At 46.9% G+C, this 21,038-nt stretch overlaps 1 protein-coding gene across 4 annotated transcripts in view; it reads left to right on the top strand.

Moving 5' to 3' along the window:
- The window catches only part of LOC138491509 (alpha-1,4-N-acetylglucosaminyltransferase-like), a 674,441-nt gene that overhangs the window by 299,613 nt on the left and 353,790 nt on the right, over positions 1–21,038 (top strand). For all 4 annotated transcript variants that reach the window (XM_069618047.1, XM_069618045.1, XM_069618046.1 and 1 more), the window contains one exon: positions 8,543–8,590. The gene's annotated coding sequence lies outside the window, so the exon portion shown is untranslated. The remainder of the gene's footprint in view (positions 1–8,542; positions 8,591–21,038) is intronic.

The raw sequence follows: 21,038 nt of genomic DNA, 5'->3' as shown, positions 1-21,038 counted from the left end.
CGCTTTGCCCCTGAGCATGATAGTACCCAAACTCACTGATATGTTCACCTCTATAAATGTAAAGAGTATACCGCCTCGTAGAAGTCACTACATGCAAATGGTTCTTGCATGGCCTGCACTGCACACAAGTAACGGGGCTGTGCCCTGCAGCCGCCAGTAAAAGGCCATGTCGAGATTGTGGCCGAAAAATTGAGGGAAATACTTCTCCCAATAACTACTGAACTAAACCGATATCATTTCGCAAGATAAAACACTAAAAGGCAACCTTTTGACAGCCTCAGTGCCAAATAGGCACCTTTTCCCTCACCATATGATAGTGATGCCAGAAATTCGTCATACCCCTTCAAACTACGTTTTATTCTCACTTCTTCAGTCAAGGAAGATATCATTTTAAGTCTGCACTCCCATTTTAAAATGATCCTGCTTAAGGATAATAAACAAGGTTGAGAATCCATCATTCACGCTTTTTTCATTTTGCGTCTTATCCCGTATGGTTCAGCCCTATACAGGAGCACCATCAATAGTGTGTCGCCACCATAATGGCATACTCAATTTGTTGATTTCAACCTTACAACTGTCCCCCAAATTACTAATATAACGTTCTGCTGCTATCTCAGAAACTGACAACGCTGCACAGGACTGCCATACCACTGGGAAACCCATGCTCTAACCATTCAGCTATTGAGGTTCCTGTATGGAAAATTGTTAATAGTAGGTTGCACTCGAACCCCCTTCGTTTAAGGTACTACATACCTGCATCAACTGATTGTGCCACGAGACACGTTATGCATATTAATCAATTTTATCCAAATAAGATGCAGTCTAAGTAAAATGCCAATGCTACTATCCCCTTGTACACGGAGCCCTGCTAAATGACCAAATGTGAGCCCTTTCCACAATTACAGCAGCTTGCTTTAAACAAAGAAAACATATACACAACATGACCCCCGTGCCATTGCTCCTCCAAGTCTGCAGAATGTGTGTGACAATTCGAAGGAAGTGTAGGACATTGGTTCTTTATTATGTGCTCACACAGATTGGTTGGCTGATGTTTTGTTCACCTTTCCTCTTACAATAAATTCACATGTACCTCACTCTGCCACATAACTTTCACAAGCCTGAGAGGTGGCTCGACCCAGGACCTTGCTGTTTTTAGACTGGCACTCTAGCCATTGAGTTATTTGGATCCCCCTTATGCTATTTGCATCCTCTGAACTGACATTGTGTGATGCCAGATCCACTGCGTAGGATACCTCACGCACTAGCCAAATGCAGAATCTTCTTTTACTGTGTGCCTATGCCAAGCCACACCCTATTTCAACGAAGCTCGGAACTGCGTATCCCACCTCTGTTGAATGGCAGTTCCATTTGCCTGTATCCCAGTTCTAGCTTGAACAGGGGGCACGTAATACCTGAGGCACTCCTGTGTATTCATTTGGCTAACATTTTACAGCCACAAAACATCAGTGTGACAATGCTAGTGAATCCCAATGTATTATTAATAAAATTCTTCTGGTGCGCAGTGTGTTTTGGTACAGTGCAATGTGGAGACGCTGCGCTACATTGTACTTTACTGCTGGCACTGACAGTCTTTCTTCACTCTCTACAGTCCTGCCTGCAACCTTTCCTGCAGGTGGGGCTCAAATACCCTATCACACACGGAGCGTGCAACGTGCACAGTGTGTTTTGGTGTTTGGCCGTGCAGGCTTGCACAGACATCACTCGTGACCTTTTGAAAACTGAACTCGGTTCTTATCCTGAAACCTGCTCCTACATTATCGGTAACACTTTATTATCACAAGACGCTGTTCAACTATAGTTAGAGCTCAATGGGTACAATAGGTACAAGCCTGTACTACTATGTCAGAGTGGTAGCAGTGGCAGAGCAGCCAGGCTTATCTCAAGAGTATATGAGCAGTAGCAGAGATTACACAAAGGGACCACAATTACTGGGACTCAAGCAAACACTGACTAAAGGTTTCAGGTAGAAAAATATAAGTACATTTATTTTTAAACCATTCGTTATAAACACAACACTTCTATTAAACTTCAATAAAAACCACACGTTAAATATACTACAACTAATCAATTCACTTTTTACAGTAAGTCTCAAGGTAAGTACCCTGCGTTGGAATGAACCAGTGTTAGGCACAAAAACATGTTACCGCGAATACGATTGCGATCACTTTTTGACAGTTCGGTCTGCTAAACAAACGTGTATCTGTGCAATGAAATGCTACCGGGGCAAAAACACACTTAGCACCTGAGATACCCAGAGGGAGTCGGAGGCAAAAATCACAGGCAATATTTTGGTTAGGCAGCCAGAATCAAGAAACACTCAGAGACAGGAGTTCAAAAGTCAAAGGGCCGGAGCAAGGGTCGAAAGACACCGGGGCCAGTTGCCGAAGATCACACGGTCCGACAGTTCACGATTCAACGTAGCCAAAAGTACTTCGATATTGTCAATGTTCAGAAGCAAAAGTTATAAGAAGGAGGGAAGACAAGGCCAAGCCTTGGAAATGAAGAAGAAAGGGATTCACCCAGCTTCCTCAACAGAACGCAGTACCTTGTTCCAATGGTGCAGCTGGTGCCCTGGCAGTTGTTCCTGTTGGTTTCCCGCAGACCCATAATTCCTGGAGCTTCGTCGAGAAGGAGGACGTCTGAAGAGGGTCTGTACCACACAGGGGTGAGGCCGGCAGCAGCGACACAGAATAATAGGTGCGCTCCTTAAAAACAGGAGAGGCTCTTCAGGTGGCTATCCGGACCACTACAGCAGTGTGCAGAGTTTTCGACCACGGACGAGGATTCTCTGGCTGTAGAAGATGAGCTGGTTATCCCCACCAAGCTTAAGGAAAGAAGACTCCGGACTGGATCTTCCCTGAGTCGTTGAAGGGCAGATAGCTCAGGAATGCAGCAGGGCTTCACTGGGACGGGGTAGTTGCAGCAGCCGTCGTTCTCTCCGCTTCTCTTCGGTTCCTTGTAGTTCCAGTGGCGACTCTCTGACTTCTATCCCAAGTGACCTGCCTTTTATGCGAAAAACCCCCATTCACGCAGCCTGGCTGTCAATCTCCCAGCAGGGGGGTTGTCCAGCCCGGACAACTACCCTGGCCAATCATGACAAATGAGACTTGGGTTTCCTAGGATACGCTGTGCAGGGGTGACTACAGCCCTCCCACACATTCAGCCCACCTAGACACCCAGGCGCCTTGAGGGGGGCTTCTGGGCAGAAGCCCGCCAAAAGACAGTGAACAAACAAGGCGAACCTAGTTTGCCACGCAAAGTAAAACACAAGAAGGACTTTAACAAAAAGAAATGGCGAATAAACCCAACCGAAGCCAAGAGAAAGATGAGTTGGTCAAGCGGGTTTATGTTCGAGACTTATATAATAGCCAAGAACAGTACCACGTTTATCTAATACAATCGCGGTAGAAAAGTTAGGGTAGATACCACTGCCACCAGCCAAGTCTAAATGTTAAAAGAGCGAAACAATGTTCTAGGAGGTACAGATAAAAAGGCATACAAGTTAACCATTTCCAGTGCTCCATGGACGATGAGGTGTACTGGATATGTGGTAGATTGACTAAGTAAGGTAAATGGTAACTTTACCCTTTTCTGGGGGACTGTAGTCACCTCAGAAATGGAGTCGAGGGAAGTCTCAAAGACAACCCTGTGCCACACAAAAATAAGGGGGCTACTGAAGTGGTGTACTTCAGAGTCCACAATCACAAAGACAGGTGGAAACACATAGCAAAACCCAGGTAAGAGTGGGGGAAAAGCTCTCACTCTGACCAAGTGGAAAAAAATAAACTTCAGAAGTCCAGAAAAGCTGCTGGGGGACTCACTAGGTGATGGAAATTAGCCATAAATGAGAATTCTCCCTAACAATTAGGGAAGCCATAGTGGACTGCAGGAGATTCAGTACCGTGGGTAGCAGGGTTGATTACATCCGGATTGCCTTTACTGAGGATCTGCTAGCACAGGGGTTGCTTGCGATAGAATTTGGTGTATACCCTCTACAAGGATGCAGCATCACTATAAGAGCATCTCCTCCCTTGGTGGGGTCTGCCCTTCTAGACCCACCTTTGAATAATAACATAAGGGGGCTGCAAACCATACAGTTCCCAAAAACAATTGAATGTACAAGGGCAGGGCGATCTTAGTTTGACACACCTTGCCCGCGGGAGCTTAAAGGAAGGGGATTGACTGATACCTGATGGCGAAGAGCTTACACCAACACTGAGCAGCCACATTAAATTGACCTCCTGGAACATCGCAGGGGCTGTCAAACATCTTGTTGACAGTGAATGGATAAAATGATTGGAGGAGTTCGATGTCATCGCCCCACAGGAAACATGGGCAATTGAAGAAATAGCCATTCAGGATTATGCGTGATTGGTCAATAAAGCAGCAAAGGGGCTGAGGGGGAGGCCAGCTGCCGGACTTGCTGTTTGGGTGAAAGCTGCTTTAAACTGGGAAATTAGACAGGCCAGGACAGGCTCTCCTGACCATCAGTAGCTGGTAATTGGCATGTCAGGAAACCGGCACATGCTCCTGTATAACATTTATAACCGACCCAATATTAGAACACACTCAAGGCCCATTGCCAAACTGCACAAATGTATATACAAATGTGAATATGGTGGCAGAAATAGGTATCACATAATCATCATGGGAGACTTTAACACACAACTGGAGCCGATGCTGGAGCATGAGGGTCTGTGCTACAACCAGGATGAAATTGGGGCATCCCCGAAATAGATGGTAGACCACCGCTAAGAACATATGCCACCACATTAGACACTGCCTGCATCCTATACAACCTTGAGTTCAGGGCATGTAATGGACGATTCCCCACAGACTAGACCACCAGGGATAATTACTATGGCCCGAATCGCAGCTGGAGAATAGGTCTGAGCAAGAGATTGGCACTTAGTGTCAGGTTTTCAAGTGACAGTGCGCATGGAAAGTGACTACCGGCCTCTAATGCTCCTTTTAAAAAGTACCAATAAACCATCAGTTATGAGCTTGTCACCCACCACTGACATTAGGGTTTCGGGACATTCTCGTCGCTCAGTGAAATAGGTGACATTGGTACAGAAAAAACGATATGAGAGCATTTATATCCCTATTGTTGGGAATATCGAATGGTTAAGCTCTAGACACTGTACAGACTTGGATGTTTTGCGGGAATTCGTGGAAATTATTGAGCATATCCAGCCCTTAGTTACAACTTCAAAGCAAAGAATCCTTAAGGCTGGTAAAAAAGGAGAACCCTGGTTTGACAGGGACTGTAAAACAGCAAAAGTCAAATTATTTTCATACCTTTAAACTAACACAAAACTGGAGAGGGAATATCATAGGGAGTTGAGTGGTGTAAAACAATAGTTAATAAGAGATAAGCAGTAGGCATGCATTACTGATGAATGGGCAATAATGTTAGAGCACGTTAAATCGGGAGACTCCATTACATTTTGGGTGGCAGTTATGGACAGAGATTTGATGAGAGATGTGTACATACAGGCATGTATAACGCCTAATATGTGGCACACATATTTCACGACTCTCTACTAGCTCCAAGGTAGTAAAGGGCAGGAGGAATTGAACCCTGATCGGTAACGGAAGCAGGGGAAATATGCATTTGGTATTTTCATTGAATGAGGTAGAGGAGGCGCTTAGGACAGAGTCAGGAGGAAAGGCCGCTGGCCCTGATAAAATTCCCATTCACCTATTTAAAAGCGAGCCCATGGGGTTGGTGCCAGAGTTGGCCACTGTTTTCATTGCCGTTCTGGCCACCAATAGACTAACAGAGATATTAATTTCTGCAGAGTTAGTGCTGATCTTCAAGAAGAGGAAAAGGCTGATCCTTCAAACTATCTTGGATACAGTAGGAAAGACCTTTGATAAGACTCTATTGGTGCATCTGCAAACCTGGGTCAAATGAGGAGTCCCTGTTGGGCCACATACAAGCAGAATTTCAGGCTGGATTTTCCACTGTTGATCAGAGTTTTAGGTTGCACCTAGTCATCCAAAAGCACCTAATAATTAACAAAAACAAATTATAGGCAGTGTTCATAGATCTGAAGACAGCCGTCAACAGCATCCCTAGAAGCTCACTGTAGAAGGCACGCTGTGAAAAAAAAAACATTCCTGACAGAATGTTGAGCACAATACAGTTCCTTTACTCCATCAATACTGACGTGGTCTGCTGGAGATTGACGGGGGACCTAACAAAACCATTGGAAGTGGCTAGGGGAGTTTGCCAATTATGTGTCCTGGCCCCCCTTCTGTTTTGTATTTATATATACATGTAATTATTGATGAATTACTCAAAACTAACTCAGATCACCCAAGGTTGGGGAAAGATAGAGGCCCTGCCCTTTTCTTTGCAGACAGCGCAGTGTTGCTGTCCACAAACCCTGCAGGGCTGCATCAGGCACTGTCTTGTTTAAAGAGCAACTGTGACCGACTTGGGCTTGAGATCAACGCTACGACTACTTAGAGTATGATTCTCAGACATCACTAGTTGGATGCCTCAGCTCCCCAAAGCCAACGCCACTTTGGATAAAATAATGGGTCCATGTAAAGGTACGGCTATGAACATGGAGGAGGAGCAATTAAAACGGCATTTGTGGTATACCAAGCACAGGCAAAAGCATCAGCCCTCTTTGGGTTCAAAGTCTGGAGTTATACAAATACTGCTTCCTCACAGTGGTAGGTAGAACGTAAGCTCCTTAACAGTGCTCTAATTCGACCGCAAAGTACTTCTAGTGTGGAGGTAAGGGTGGAATGTGACATGGGCCTTTTTGGGGAAGAGGCTGAAATGAGAACAGTATTTTACTGGCTACCGGTATTGGGCAGCCCCAGCCTGCCAAAATATTGTGACGCCCTCATCCATGTAATATCTCTGGGGGGTGGGCTTTCAAGTCCATGGCAACTGCATGTAAAGCAATGGCTCAGGGTAGTGGGACTGAGTGCCTATTGTGATAGTCCATGAATGCTCCCCTCAAATGCCAAAACAATCGACGAGATGGCCTTCCTAAGCTACAGGAGAAGTACACCCAGTACAATGTGTTTGACTTTGGCTAGTGGACCAGAGTATCTAAGATGTAAGACAACCTGCGGACACAAGGATTACTTGGATGTGATATCACACCTCTATGCTCACGCATTGTACATCAGGTTCTGCGTTGGCTCACTTCCATTAAGGTATCTTACTGTCAGTTGGGACATGTCACAAAGTAAAAGTAGTGTGACTTGCAGTGCTGTAGTAGAGACCCGTTTTCATGTTTTGCTAATATACAAGAGCCTTGGTGATCTTAGATGGATATACCTTTAACTGCTATTTAAGCTACTTCGAAATGTAACAACTAGGTAAGCTATGCAGCGTTGCAAGTCAATAGAAAATCTCAACGTGGTATTTTTTGTCTCAATGTACATCCGCTGAGCATGGTATAAAAGGAGCAAATAGTTGCTGTACATAGGTTGATGCTTGATTTGTTCTTTAAAATTTGCACTTGCACTTTATTCTTGCAATGCACTGTGGTTCCCTACCTATGATCATAATCCCTAAGCAGCTACAGTGAACTGTTGGATACTTCAGTTTAAGGATTATAATCTTTTTATACTTTGGTGTTCTGTGTGTACTTTGATGTTCTGTAATTTTGCAGCTGAGGGCTCACGCCGAATAAAGGTTTACAACAACAACTGCTACCACTGACAATTAATCATCCCACCAACGATGCCAATTGGTTTCTTCACCACCAGATAGTAGAGGTTTCCACTAAGCCACTCTGGCCATTGCAGCCCAGACCATTTGCCTTGAGATAAAGTCAACTGTTGGTTTCGGCAATATCACCCAAACACACCTCCTCAAAATCTCCTGTGTTGGTGCTCATCTTGATACTCAATTTTCATTAAAAAATCGCCGTGAATAGAGGGATAGACAACCTACCGTCTGACTGAATTAGTTACATGCAGTTAGCGTCCTGATACTCACCTTTTTTTAATAATTCCTTTTTGAATTTGTCAAGGCACTCAAGGATCCATAACTTCCACTGGGATGCAAAAAGACACCTCATTGTTTACTACCACCCGCATACAAACCATGGCACACTTTTCAGTCTCAACCAGGCTATCCATGCCATCTCTAAATATGAAGTAGTCCCGGATAACTTAACTATCTGGACTTATTGCACTGTAAACACACTGTCAAAGAATAATCAGTGGCACAGATAAGCTTGGCTACACTCAAATGGTCAGCGTAGAAAGGCGTTCAGGCTGCCCCCGATTTAACCTACTTGTCCCCCTTATCCCTAGCCCCAGATGAATAATTACCAACAATCTCTCTTTCTGAAGGTGAAACCATGATGGGTCTGGGGGAAACTCTACACAAACCGGAAATGTGCCTTGACGATCCTGTCAGAACTAAAAGCAGATAGAAGTATTCAAGCTGCACAAATCCTGGTGTACATGATAGCTGTCTTTTTTTTATTCTGAGGTTTTCATGTTATGCAAACTAACATGCACAATATTGCTCTTTCAGATCTTTTCCAGATAAGTCGCTGCCATATTCTCGATTCAGGATTCTCAGGTAGGTCCACATTGGTGGTTCCCTTTACCTTATGAGTATCTAATAGCTCCTAGGATGAGCAGAGCTGCTGGGCTGTTGTCCTGCGTGGAATCTTGAACACAAAGCAACATCCTGCAGAAGGAGAGGCATAGGCGGGAGTGTCTGACAAGCGGGGCCTGAAGCTAATGTGGTGGGCCCACTGTGTGACATTAACATCTGTACATGCCCACACAGTGCTGCTGAGTAGGCATTTATAGATTTTGTGTCTGCCTTGCCTGCTTAGGCCTTACATTGTCTATGCCTCTGTTCAGCAGAATGGCTATGGGTTAAATAGGCGTGGTCCAAAATGGCCACTGCCAACACAGCAAGATGCATGCATCTAGGAATTGGAACATTGTTTCTTTCCCTAGCTTGTGCCAGGAGGCTAGCTCAGGGGCCACACACTTGCTTGGAAGCAAGACAATGCAGAGCATCTTGTGTTCCATACCCAGTCCTACGCTTAGAGACTTGTCTCTGGCATGAAGCATGATATAGGAACACACATTCTGAGATTATTTACCTTTGGGTACTTGTTCAGCTCTCTGGAATTTTTGTGTATTCCAGACGCAGCAAATCTGAGTCCTCCATAAGATCTACGACTGGGTCCAATTCATGGTGGAAGCTTCAGTGACCGTATCTTATCTTTATGTCTTCTTGTTTGTGTAGAGTTGTTGGAAATGTTCATGGGTTTTTGGATGAACGTGGCACAGTCATCAACCCTTGTATCTATTAATGCATGTCCAGGATGTTTGCAAAACTGCCAAACTTGGACGTAATAAACCCAGGTATTGAAAGGAAAATACGTGATTTAATGAAAAGATCTAACAGTGCAGGACTTATGATTAAACAGCAGCAATTAACATATTGGCACAATCACAATAGCCTCATTTTAGTGTGGCGATGCCGCAAATATACCCTGTCAACTAAAGAGCAGTACATGGGATATTGTTCTCTTGAAGAAAATGTTAAGAAAGAAAGGGGACAAAACGACATGCACACTTAAAAAAATTTCATTTGTTTTAGGGTACACGAACATTTTAGGGTGCGCCATGATCTCCAGTGATATCAGGAGTAAAAAGTGTGCACTTCGTAAAGTCTACAATTCTCACATTATTTCTCAAAAGCGGTCAGTTTGCCCAGGTCTTAGACTTACGTTGTCATTCAATGCTCTACATTTGAAAATGTTGTTCTTCCTCCACTCTGTACTTGGTTTAATCCATGGCCTCCTAAAGTCTTACTTATGCTCATAGACCTTTAAGAAATGTGCAAAAGCGATTGAGTAAGCTTGAAAAAAGGAGGACATTCAAGAGTGAAGAGGGTGAGAGCAGAAATGAAAAGGAATGGAATGCGGTGCAGTAATACAAGGAAGGGGTCCAGAAATTAAAAGGTAGAAAGAGAAGGAGTGAATGCAGGAAATAAGAGGGAGACATTGAAGTAGGAGCTCAGGGCTGGAGCACATGGTGCAAGAGTAGGGTGTTTTCGGTTTGAGAGTAAAGAAAACAATATGAATTTTGAACTACAGTACTCAGAGGATGACAGATATGAAGGTAAGGATGAAATCAGGAATGGAGAAGTAGGGTGTGACACATTCCAGTTAATGCCAGAGGAAGAACAAGGGAGAACAAAAGCTTCTATGTTCTTTGCACAAACCTGGACTTTAGCTTGGCTCTGTGGAGTTACATTTATAAATGATAAGAGACAAAAGTAGATAATTGACCTCTTTCACCTTTGGTAGCACGAGTGTAGGTTCTACCCGCCTGAGTGTTACTTAAGCAGTGGAAGCTAAAAACAATACAATACAAACTAAGATAAAAGAAATATTGGTTCATGGCTCTATTAAAATAATAGCATCCTTTACTAAAACATTGTTGGTGCTATTTTCTGTATTAATACTACCAAACACAAATTCACTGCCTGATTTAGGTGGTGTGCTAAAACCAATTCTGGTGTTCACAGAACTGCATTGGTGGCGATACATTTACCACAACTGTTAACACTGCCACAATCACCCATGTCATTGTGACTGCAGGTAAAACATCCACGCAAAAGCAGGTGGTCTTCTGTTGTATGGGTGGTTAAACCCTCAATCCGGTGGTGTAATAAAACAGGTGTTTTTAAAAAATACCACTGTTTTACCATAATACCACCACAGCCATCACTTAGGTCCACAGTATACCTGCATACGCTAACACCCAAATTGCAACAAAAAAAAAACACAGACATGCAGGATGAATAGATACGTAGAGACAGTCTGGTTAACCGTGAATTGGGGTAAAAGATACATATTGAAAAGAGGAAAATGGTTGAGGAAAAGGAAAATGCAACCCTAGTATTATGTTCAATGGGGACCTAAGCTGTCTCTATGTCTGTCAGAGCACTCAGGTCCTAGGCGCAGGAGCGACGCAGTACCAACCACCCCCACTATGGTCGTGGAACCTGCAAGTCGAAGCTTACGCAGGCTACCCGGACCAGAGCAGGGAAGGAGGGTTAGGGTCTCGTTGATTGGATAGGTTGGGGAATTTTAGGGAAACCGGATTGAGGGTTGGGTAGAGGTTGTGGATAGGACGGGGAATTGAAGGGTTGATTGTTGCACACTTTAGATTGTACTTGGTACCAAGTAACTATTTGCACACCACCTCCACATAGTCAGACTTAGGCCCCCTCACTGTTGAATCTGATGCACAAGTCTAAGCCATGCACCTAACTCTGTCCACAACTAGTTAACATTTTTTTAGCATGCAAACTTAGCTCTGGGTTTCAGTGTCCGGTCCATGATGAAGCCGTCAAGTCTTGTGGCAGGTCCGTAATGTTCAGTGCTGGTCCAAGAAGCTAAAGGAAATAACACAAGTTAGGGTGTTGCCTCCGCATTCCCATAACCTTCTCATTCATTCTTCACACACCAACACACAACATTCTAGCTGCCACCCGGGCTCAAACCACGGGCTTTTGAGTGTGCCAAAGTTCGCCACTCTTCGGGGCTTTCCACTTATTCCTGATGTGGAAAAAATGCCAGTGTTAACTTCCGCAGGGGTCTTCCTTCAGACCGCCGCGGTAACTTTTGCCCATGTGTTTTCGCCTCCCGTGCGCCGAGTTTTCCCTGGTTCCAGGAGGCGGGAACACACGTATTAGTGTTTCGTATGGATCACTTCCCCCACTACTAATGCTAGCGCGGATTAGCGACGCGCCTAGGACACGCCCACTTATCTTTCCTGTAGGCGCAGGGGCTAGGAATAGGTGGGCTAAAGCCCCCTGTGCTTCTTCCCCGATCCCTCTGATCCCCAAGATGGGTTTAAAGACTTATCTTGCGGGAGCGAGGGGCCGAACTGCTTCTCCGGCGGGGCGGGGCCCCTCGCGATTGTTTCTGGAGGAGCTGGGCTTTGCACGTCCTCTCCTTCCGAAGTCTCAAGCGCAAGCCCCGTGCCTCGGGACTTGCGCATGCGCGTTGATGTGCCACACCCTGCTGGGCTCCTGATTGGCCCGTGGCGCCCCCGAGCATGCTGGGAGTTGTAGGCAGGAGACTGCTTCTGCTGGGAGCTGTAGTTTTTGAAGGCTGCTTTTCTGCAAAAGGGGCACAGCAGCCTTTTAAATGGATACAGCTTTCTGGACCCAACTTGTACACTCACCACAGCCCCCACCATGCCCCTCTGCACCCCTTGTCTTGGTTTGGTCTTGGCTTTGGCCCTGACAGCACTCCCCCTCCCACGGAAGGTAGGCCCTCCGGGTTTATCTGGATAATTCTTGTGGAAAGTGCGCAACAATCTCGGAGCATGAACGTGATGTGAGGGCTCCCACGAGCGCTCTTCAGGTCCATACCCCACCCAGTCCACTAAATAATACAACTGGCCGTTAGTGCTCTTTTTGGAGTTTAAAATTGCACGTACCTCATATTCAGGTTCCCCGTGAACAATTATCGGGGGTTTTTTTTTAACTGGAGTTCCATGCGGGGCAGGTTTTAGCAGGGACGTGTGGAACGTGGGATGAATTTTCATTTGGGAGGGTAATTCCAATCGAATTGCAACTGGATTCACGATTCGTTCAATTGGGAATGGGCCTAAATAACGGGGCTGTAATTTCCTGGGACCATCCAATCGAATATTGCGGGTGGAAAGCCACACCTTGTCACCCACACGATAGGGAGGACTGGCACGGCGATTTTTGTCTGCATAATACTTATAAGAGTTTTTTGCTCTAACGAGATTACCTTGTACCTCCTTCCAAACTTGCTCAATTTCAGTCCGCTGTCCCGCTAGTGTGGGCAATTCCACTCCTAAGGACGGGACAGCTACGGGAAGAATACGTGGATGTCGTCCGTAAAGACAATAAAAGGGAGTCTTTTTGGTGGACGTGTGTAAGGCATTATTGTAGGCCAGTTCAGCTAACCAAGTATGCTGGACCCAAGTGGTTTCCCTGCTTGCAGCAAAGCAACGCAAGTATTGCTCGAGCCCTTGATTTACACGCTCGGTTTGGCCGTCCGTCTCGGGATGATACCCGGATGACAAATGGACTTCCATCCCAACGATCCTACAAAATTCACGCCAAAATCGTGAAATGAATTGTGGGCCTCTGTCGGTGATAACATGGTGTGGAAGCCCGTGTAGGCGAATGACGTTTTGCAGGAAGAGTTCTGCAATTGCACTAGCGGTTGGGACTCCTTTGCAAGGAATAATATGGGCCATTTTCGAGAAGGTATCTACTACAACCAATATTGACGTGTAACCCTGTATAGGCGGGAGATCCACAATGAGGTCCATGGTTACAGTATGCCATGGTACGTCCGGAGTTGGTAAAGGACGCAGAAGGCCTGCAGGTCTTTGGTGACTGGCCTTATTGCGGGCACAGGTGTCACACTTCAATATGTGTTGCTGAACGTCTTGTCGCCACTTTGGCCACCAGAAATATCTAGGCACCAGCTCTTGTGTTTTTGACCTTCCCGGATGACCTACAAGGGATGAATCATGACACCACGACATGGCCTTTTCCCGGAGTGCCGCAGTAGGCAAATACAGAGCATGAGCGTGGTAGGGAAGCCCTGCAAGAACTACGTTCCGAGGGTCCTGTTTGCACCAATGGTGCAGTTCTTGCATAGAGATTTCTTTCTGAATTCCTTCAAAGAAATCAGAGGTCGCTCCAATAATATGAGCGGGAGGGATTATTGATTGGGGCGTAGGTTTCCCCTCTCGAATTGTCGGCTCGGGATAGCGTGACAAGATGTCAGCTTTCTGGTTGCTGTTTCCGGGCCTATATGTGATGATAAAGTCGAATTCTGCGAAATACATGGCCCAACGCAGCTGACGCGGGCTCAGGGTCTTGTCGGTTTTGATAAATTGTAGGTTTCGATGGTCCGTGATTACTGTTATTGTATGACGTGCTCCCATCAGATAGTGCCGCCATTCACAAAATGCTGCCTTTATTGCCAGCAGTTCTCGATCTGCGATGATGTAATTCACCTCGGCTGGCAGCAGCTTCCTAGAATAATAGGCCACTGGATGTAATAAACCCGTCATGGGATCCCTTTGGGACAGAACGGCCCCCAAAGCATAACTGGAGGCGTCCGTTTCAACCACAAACGGTCTGGACAAGTCTGGGTGTTTTAGTACCGGAGCGTCGGTGAAGGCCTTTTTGAGCTGATTAAAACCCTGTTCGGCTGAGGCATCCCAAACAAACGGGCAACTCTTACGAAGAAGCTTCGTGATTGGAGTAACCAATGCTGAAAAATTCTTAACAAAGCGTCTGTAAAAGTTTGCAAACCCTAGAAAGGATTGTATATCCTTCACATTAGCAGGGGGTGCCCAATCTAAAATTGCCTGCACCTTTTTGGTGTCCATTTGTACGCCGGTTGGGGTTAAGAAATAACCTAAGAACTCCACAGTGGTACGATGAAACTCGCACTTTTCTAACTTTGCGTAGAGATGATGTTCTCGCAATTTTTGCAACACCGCACGAACATGTTGGACATGTTCCTGGAGACTACTGGAATAGATGAGGATGTCGTCAATGTACACAACGGCACATACATCTAAATATTCTCGAAGTACCTCATCCAGGAAATGTTGAAAGGCGGCGGGGGCGTTACAGAGGCCGAATGGCATGACCTGATATTCATACAATCCGAACTTGGTTCGGAAGGCGGTCTTCCACTCGTCTCCTTCACGTACCCGTACCAAGTGGTATGCGCCTCGAAGGTCCAACTTGGTATAGATGACCGCATTCCTAACTTGGTCAAGAAGTACTGGGATTAGAGGGAGCGGATAACGGTTCTTAATGGTTATCCGGTTCACTCCGCGGTAATCGATACAAGTCCGGAGCTCCCCAGACTTCTTCGGTACGAAGAACAGAGGTGACGAAACCGGAGAATTGGAGTGCCGAATAAAACCACTCTTGAGGTTTGATGCTATGTATTCCCGGAGGTGGTCATTTTCAGCCTCGGTCAAAGCGTAGATGCGGCTACATGGTAATACCGCTCCTGGCTCCAGGTCTATCCGGCAATCAAAGGGCCGGTGTGGAGGTAAAGACTCAGCAGCCTGTTTATTAAACACATCCACAAAGTCGGCATACTCTTGGGGCAGATCTTCAGGGCGTACCTCTGGTTGACTGCTAGCAATGCAAACGGAGCGTATGTCTGGCAAAGCCTTTTCTAAGCAATGTTCTTTGCAATATGGAGAATTCAGGTCTATTGACCCTGAGGTCCATTGAATGTGAGGGTCATGTTTCTTTAACCATGGCAAACCCAGGATAAGCCCAAATTGCGGGGCGGCAATAACATCAAAGGCAATCTTTTCTGTATGCCCATCTCCACACCGAAGGATCATAACACAGGTACTATGGGTAACGGGACCTGAACTAAGGGGAGTATCGTCAACTGCATGTACCAGTTCTGACGCAGGTTTACATTGCACCGGAATTCCTAAAGTACCCACGAACTGGGCATCGATGAAATTGCCAGTCGCACCCGAGTCGATTAGCAGTGTAACCTGTTTCTTTTTTGTCAAGAACTCTAAGCAACCCTTCAGAGTGATATAGGGGCCATGATTCGAATAGCCTGCAATTGGGGCCCTGCTGTCTAGGCTCGGCCGGGTGACCCCCACTACCGACGAGCCAAGGCGTTTCCCTGGGTTTTTGGTTTGGCGGGGCATTCGCGAACGAAATGCCCAGCCTTACCGCAATACATACAGACCCCGTCTTTTCTTCTCTGCTCTTTCTCTTCTTTTGTTAGGGGGCCCCGGATGGACCCGATTTGCATCGGCTCATCCCCCTCAGATTTGTCCACCGTCCCACGAGATCCTTTAAACTGGTCTAACCGTGGTACAGGACGAGATTCTCCTCTTCTCTTGTCGCCTCGCCTTTCCGCCAAGCGGTGGTCAAGACGCAAGGCTAAGTTTATCATATCCGAACACTCTCTTGGCTGTGGATCAACCTGAGCTATAAGATCTTTTAACTCGTCTTTTAACCCCTGATAAAATAGGGACATCCTCTTTTCTCTGGGCCATTCGGCTTCTGCCACTAGCCGGTTGAACTGCGTGACATAAGTCACCAGTTCCCTATTGCCTTGCCTTAAACTCAGCAATTCCCGATCCTTACAGAGGGTAGCCGCCTGTCGATTAAAGATTTTCTCAAATTCCCCTAGGAACTCATCCCAGTCATACAGGACGGCATCGTCCTTTTGAACCAAAGGATTCGCCCAAGAGGCGGCGTCCCCTGTAAGGTACGATATCACGAAGGCAGTACGTGCTTGAGCAGACCGAAAGGCTGACGCCTTGGTGAGAAAGTGGAGACGACATTGAGTCAAAAATGTAGAGAATTTTTGCGGATCCCCTGCATATCGTTCTGGAGGTGCAAGGGGAACTATGGCTTCCGGGGTTACATGAACCTGTACCGGGGTAGACGGTTGACCAGGTAAGGGCGATGCTTGGGCAGCTAGACTCCGTACCTGCGCAGACAGAGTTGCATATTCTTGCCTGATGCGGCTAACTCCCCTTGCAAATCCTGCAAGGCTTTAGCAATTTCTTCCATGACTTGTTGTGAGGGTTGGCTGTGCCGCTCAGGCGCCTGGAAAATACGTGGGCTTGCGCTTCTGTCAGAGCACTCAGGTCCTAGGCGCAGGAGCGACGCAGTACCAACCACCCCCACTATGGTCGTGGAACCTGCAAGTCGAAGCTTACGCAGGCTACCCGGACCAGAGCAGGGAAGGAGGGTTAGGGTCTCGTTGATTGGATAGGTTGGGGAATTTTAGGGAAACCGGATTGAGGGTTGGGTAGAGGTTGTGGATAGGACGGGGAATTGAAGGGTTGATTGTTGCACACTTTAGATTGTACTTGGTACCAAGTAACTATTTGCACACCACCTCCACATAGTCAGACTTAGGCCCCCTCACTGTTGAATCTGATGCACAAGTCTAAGCCATGCACCTAACTCTGTCCACAACTAGTTAACATTTTTTTAGCATGCAAACTTAGCTCTGGGTTTCAGTGTCCGGTCCATGATGAAGCCGTCAAGTCTTGTGGCAGGTCCGTAATGTTCAGTGCTGGTCCAAGAAGCTAAAGGAAATAACACAAGTTAGGGTGTTGCCTCCGCATTCCCATAACCTTCTCATTCATTCTTCACACACCAACACACAACATTCTAGCTGCCACCCGGGCTCAAACCACGGGCTTTTGAGTGTGCCAAAGTTCGCCACTCTTCTGGGCTTTCCACTTATTCCTGGTGTGGAAAAAATGCCAGTGTTAACTTCCGCAGGGGTCTTCCTTCAGACCGCCGCGGTAACTTTTGCCCATGTGTTTTCGCCTCCCGTGCGCCGAGTTTTCCCTGGTTCCAGGAGGCGGGAACACACGTATTAGTGTTTCGTATGGATCACTTCCCCCACTACTAATGCTAGCGCGGATTAGCGACGCGCCTAGGACACGCCCACTTATCTTTCCTGTAGGCGCAGGGGCTAGGAATAGGTGGGCTAAAGCCCCCTGCGCTTCTTCCCCGATCCCTCTGATCCCCAAGATGGGTTTAAAGACTTATCTTGCGGGAGCGAGGGGCCGAACTGCTTCTCCGGTGGGGCGGGGCCCCTCGCGATTGTTTCTGGAGGAGCTGGGCTTTGCACGTCCTCTCCTTCCGAAGTCTCAAGCGCAAGCCCCGTGCCTCGGGACTTGCGCATGCGCGTTGATGTGCCACACCCTGCTGGGCTCCTGATTGGCCCGTGGCGCCCCCGAGCATGCTGGGAGTTGTAGGCAGGAGACTGCTTCTGCTGGGAGCTGTAGTTTTTGAAGGCTGCTTTTCTGCAAAAGGGGCACAGCAGCCTTTTAAATGGATACAGCTTTCTGGACCCAACTTGTACACTCACCACAGCCCCCACCATGCCCCTCTGCACCCCTTGTCTTGGTTTGGTCTTGGCTTTGGCCCTGACAGCACTCCCCCTCCCACGGAAGGTAGGCCCTCCGGGTTTATCTGGATAATTCTTGTGGAAAGTGCGCAACAATCTCGGAGCATGAACGTGATGTGAGGGCTCCCACGAGCGCTCTTCAGGTCCATACCCCACCCAGTCCACTAAATAATACAACTGGCCGTTAGTGCTCTTTTTGGAGTTTAAAATTGCACGTACCTCATATTCAGGTTCCCCGTGAACAATTATCGGGGGGTTTTTTTTAACTGGAGTTCCATGCGGGGCAGGTTTTAGCAGGGACGTGTGGAACGTGGGATGAATTTTCATTTGGGAGGGTAATTCCAATCGAATTGCAACTGGATTCACGATTCGTTCAATTGGGAATGGGCCTAAATAACGGGGCTGTAATTTCCTGGGACCATCCAATCGAATATTGCGGGTGGAAAGCCACACCTTGTCACCCACACGATAGGGAGGACTGGCACGGCGATTTTTGTCTTGCATAATACTTATAAGAGTTTTTTGCTCTAACGAGATTACCTTGTACCTCCTTCCAAACTTGCTCAATTTCAGTCCGCTGTCCCGCTAGTGTGGGCAATTCCACTCCTAAGGACGGGACAGCTACGGGAAGAATACGTGGATGTCGTCCGTAAAGACAATAAAAGGGAGTCTTTTTGGTGGACGTGTGTAAGGCATTATTGTAGGCCAGTTCAGCTAACCAAGTATGCTGGACCCAAGTGGTTTCCCTGCTTGCAGCAAAGCAACGCAAGTATTGCTCGAGCCCTTGATTTACACGCTCGGTTTGGCCGTCCGTCTCGGGATGATACCCGGATGACAAATGGACTTCCATCCCAACGATCCTACAAAATTCACGCCAAAATCGTGAAATGAATTGTGGGCCTCTGTCGGTGATAACATGGTGTGGAAGCCCGTGTAGGCGAATGACGTTTTGCAGGAAGAGTTCTGCAATTGCACTAGCGGTTGGGACTCCTTTGCAAGGAATAAAATGGGCCATTTTCGAGAAGGTATCTACTACAACCAATATTGACGTGTAACCCTGTATAGGCGGGAGATCCACAATGAGGTCCATGGTTACAGTATGCCATGGTACGTCCGGAGTTGGTAAAGGACGCAGAAGGCCTGCAGGTCTTTGGTGACTGGCCTTATTGCGGGCACAGGTGTCACACTTCAATATGTGTTGCTGAACGTCTTGTCGCCACTTTGGCCACCAGAAATATCTAGGCACCAGCTCTTGTGTTTTTGACCTTCCCGGATGACCTACAAGGGATGAATCATGACACCACGACATGGCCTTTTCCCGGAGTGCCGCAGTAGGCAAATACAGAGCATGAGCATGGTAGGGAAGCCCTGCAAGAACTACGTTCCGAGGGTCCTGTTTGCACCAATGGTGCAGTTCTTGCATAGAGATTTCTTTCTGAATTCCTTCAAAGAAATCAGAGGTCGCTCCAATAATATGAGCGGGAGGGATTATTGATTGGGGCGTAGGTTTCCCCTCTCGAATTGTCGGCTCGGGATAGCGTGACAAGATGTCAGCTTTCTGGTTGCTGTTTCCGGGCCTATATGTGATGGTAAAGTCGAATTCTGCGAAATACATGGCCCAACGCAGCTGACGCGGGCTCAGGGTCTTGTCGGTTTTGATAAATTGTAGGTTTCGATGGTCCGTGATTACTGTTATTGTATGACGTGCTCCCATCAGATAGTGCCGCCATTCACAAAATGCTGCCTTTATTGCCAGCAGTTCTCGATCTGCGATGATGTAATTCACCTCGGCTGGCAGCAGCTTCCTAGAATAATAGGCCACTGGATGTAATAAACCCGTCATGGGATCCCTTTGGGACAGAACGGCCCCCAAAGCATAACTGGAGGCGTCCGTTTCAACCACAAACGGTCTGGACAAGTCTGGGTGTTTTAGTACCGGAGCGTCGGTGAAGGCCTTTTTGAGCTGATTAAAACCCTGTTCGGCTGAGGCATCCCAAACAAACGGGCAACTCTTACGAAGAAGCTTCGTGATTGGAGTAACCAATGCTGAAAAATTCTTAACAAAGCGTCTGTAAAAGTTTGCAAACCCTAGAAAGGATTGTATATCCTTCACATTAGCAGGGGGTGCCCAATCTAAAATTGCCTGCACCTTTTTGGTGTCCATTTGTACGCCGGTTGGGGTTAAGAAATAACCTAAGAACTCCACAGTGGTACGATGAAACTCGCACTTTTCTAACTTTGCGTAGAGATGATGTTCTCGCAATTTTTGCAACACCGCACGAACATGTTGGACATGTTCCTGGAGACTACTGGAATAGATGAGGATGTCGTCAATGTACACAACGGCACATACATCTAAATATTCTCGAAGTACCTCATCCAGGAAATGTTGAAAGGCGGCGGGGGCGTTACAGAGGCCGAATGGCATGACCTGATATTCATACAATCCGAACTTGGTTCGGAAGGCGGTCTTCCAGTCGTCTCCTTCACGTACCCGTACCAAGTGGTATGCGCCTCGAAGGTCCAACTTGGTATAGATGACCGCATTCCTAACTTGGTCAAGAAGTACTGGGATTAGAGGGAGCGGATAACGGTTCTTAATGGTTATCCGGTTCACTCCGCGGTAATCGATACAAGTCCGGAGCTCCCCAGACTTCTTCGGTACGAAGAACAGAGGTGACGAAACCGGAGAATTGGAGTGCCGAATAAAACCACTCTTGAGGTTTGATGCTATGTATTCCCGGAGGTGGTCATTTTCAGCCTCGGTCAAAGCGTAGATGCGGCTACATGGTAATACCGCTCCTGGCTCCAGGTCTATCCGGCAATCAAAGGGCCGGTGTGGAGGTAAAGACTCAGCAGCCTGTTTATTAAACACATCCACAAAGTCGGCATACTCTTGGGGCAGATCTTCAGGGCGTACCTCTGGTTGACTGCTAGCAATGCAAACGGAGCGTATGTCTGGCAAAGCCTTTTCTAAGCAATGTTCTTTGCAATATGGAGAATTCAGGTCTATTGACCCTGAGGTCCATTGAATGTGAGGGTCATGTTTCTTTAACCATGGCA

Source organism: Ambystoma mexicanum, chromosome 10 (assembly GCF_040938575.1).
Source record: "Ambystoma mexicanum isolate Mex_15411 chromosome 10, UKY_AmexF1_1, whole genome shotgun sequence".
NCBI lineage: Eukaryota > Metazoa > Chordata > Amphibia > Caudata > Ambystomatidae > Ambystoma > Ambystoma mexicanum.
Note: the sequence above shows the minus strand (reverse complement) of the source record. Positions and strands in the feature narration are given on the sequence as shown.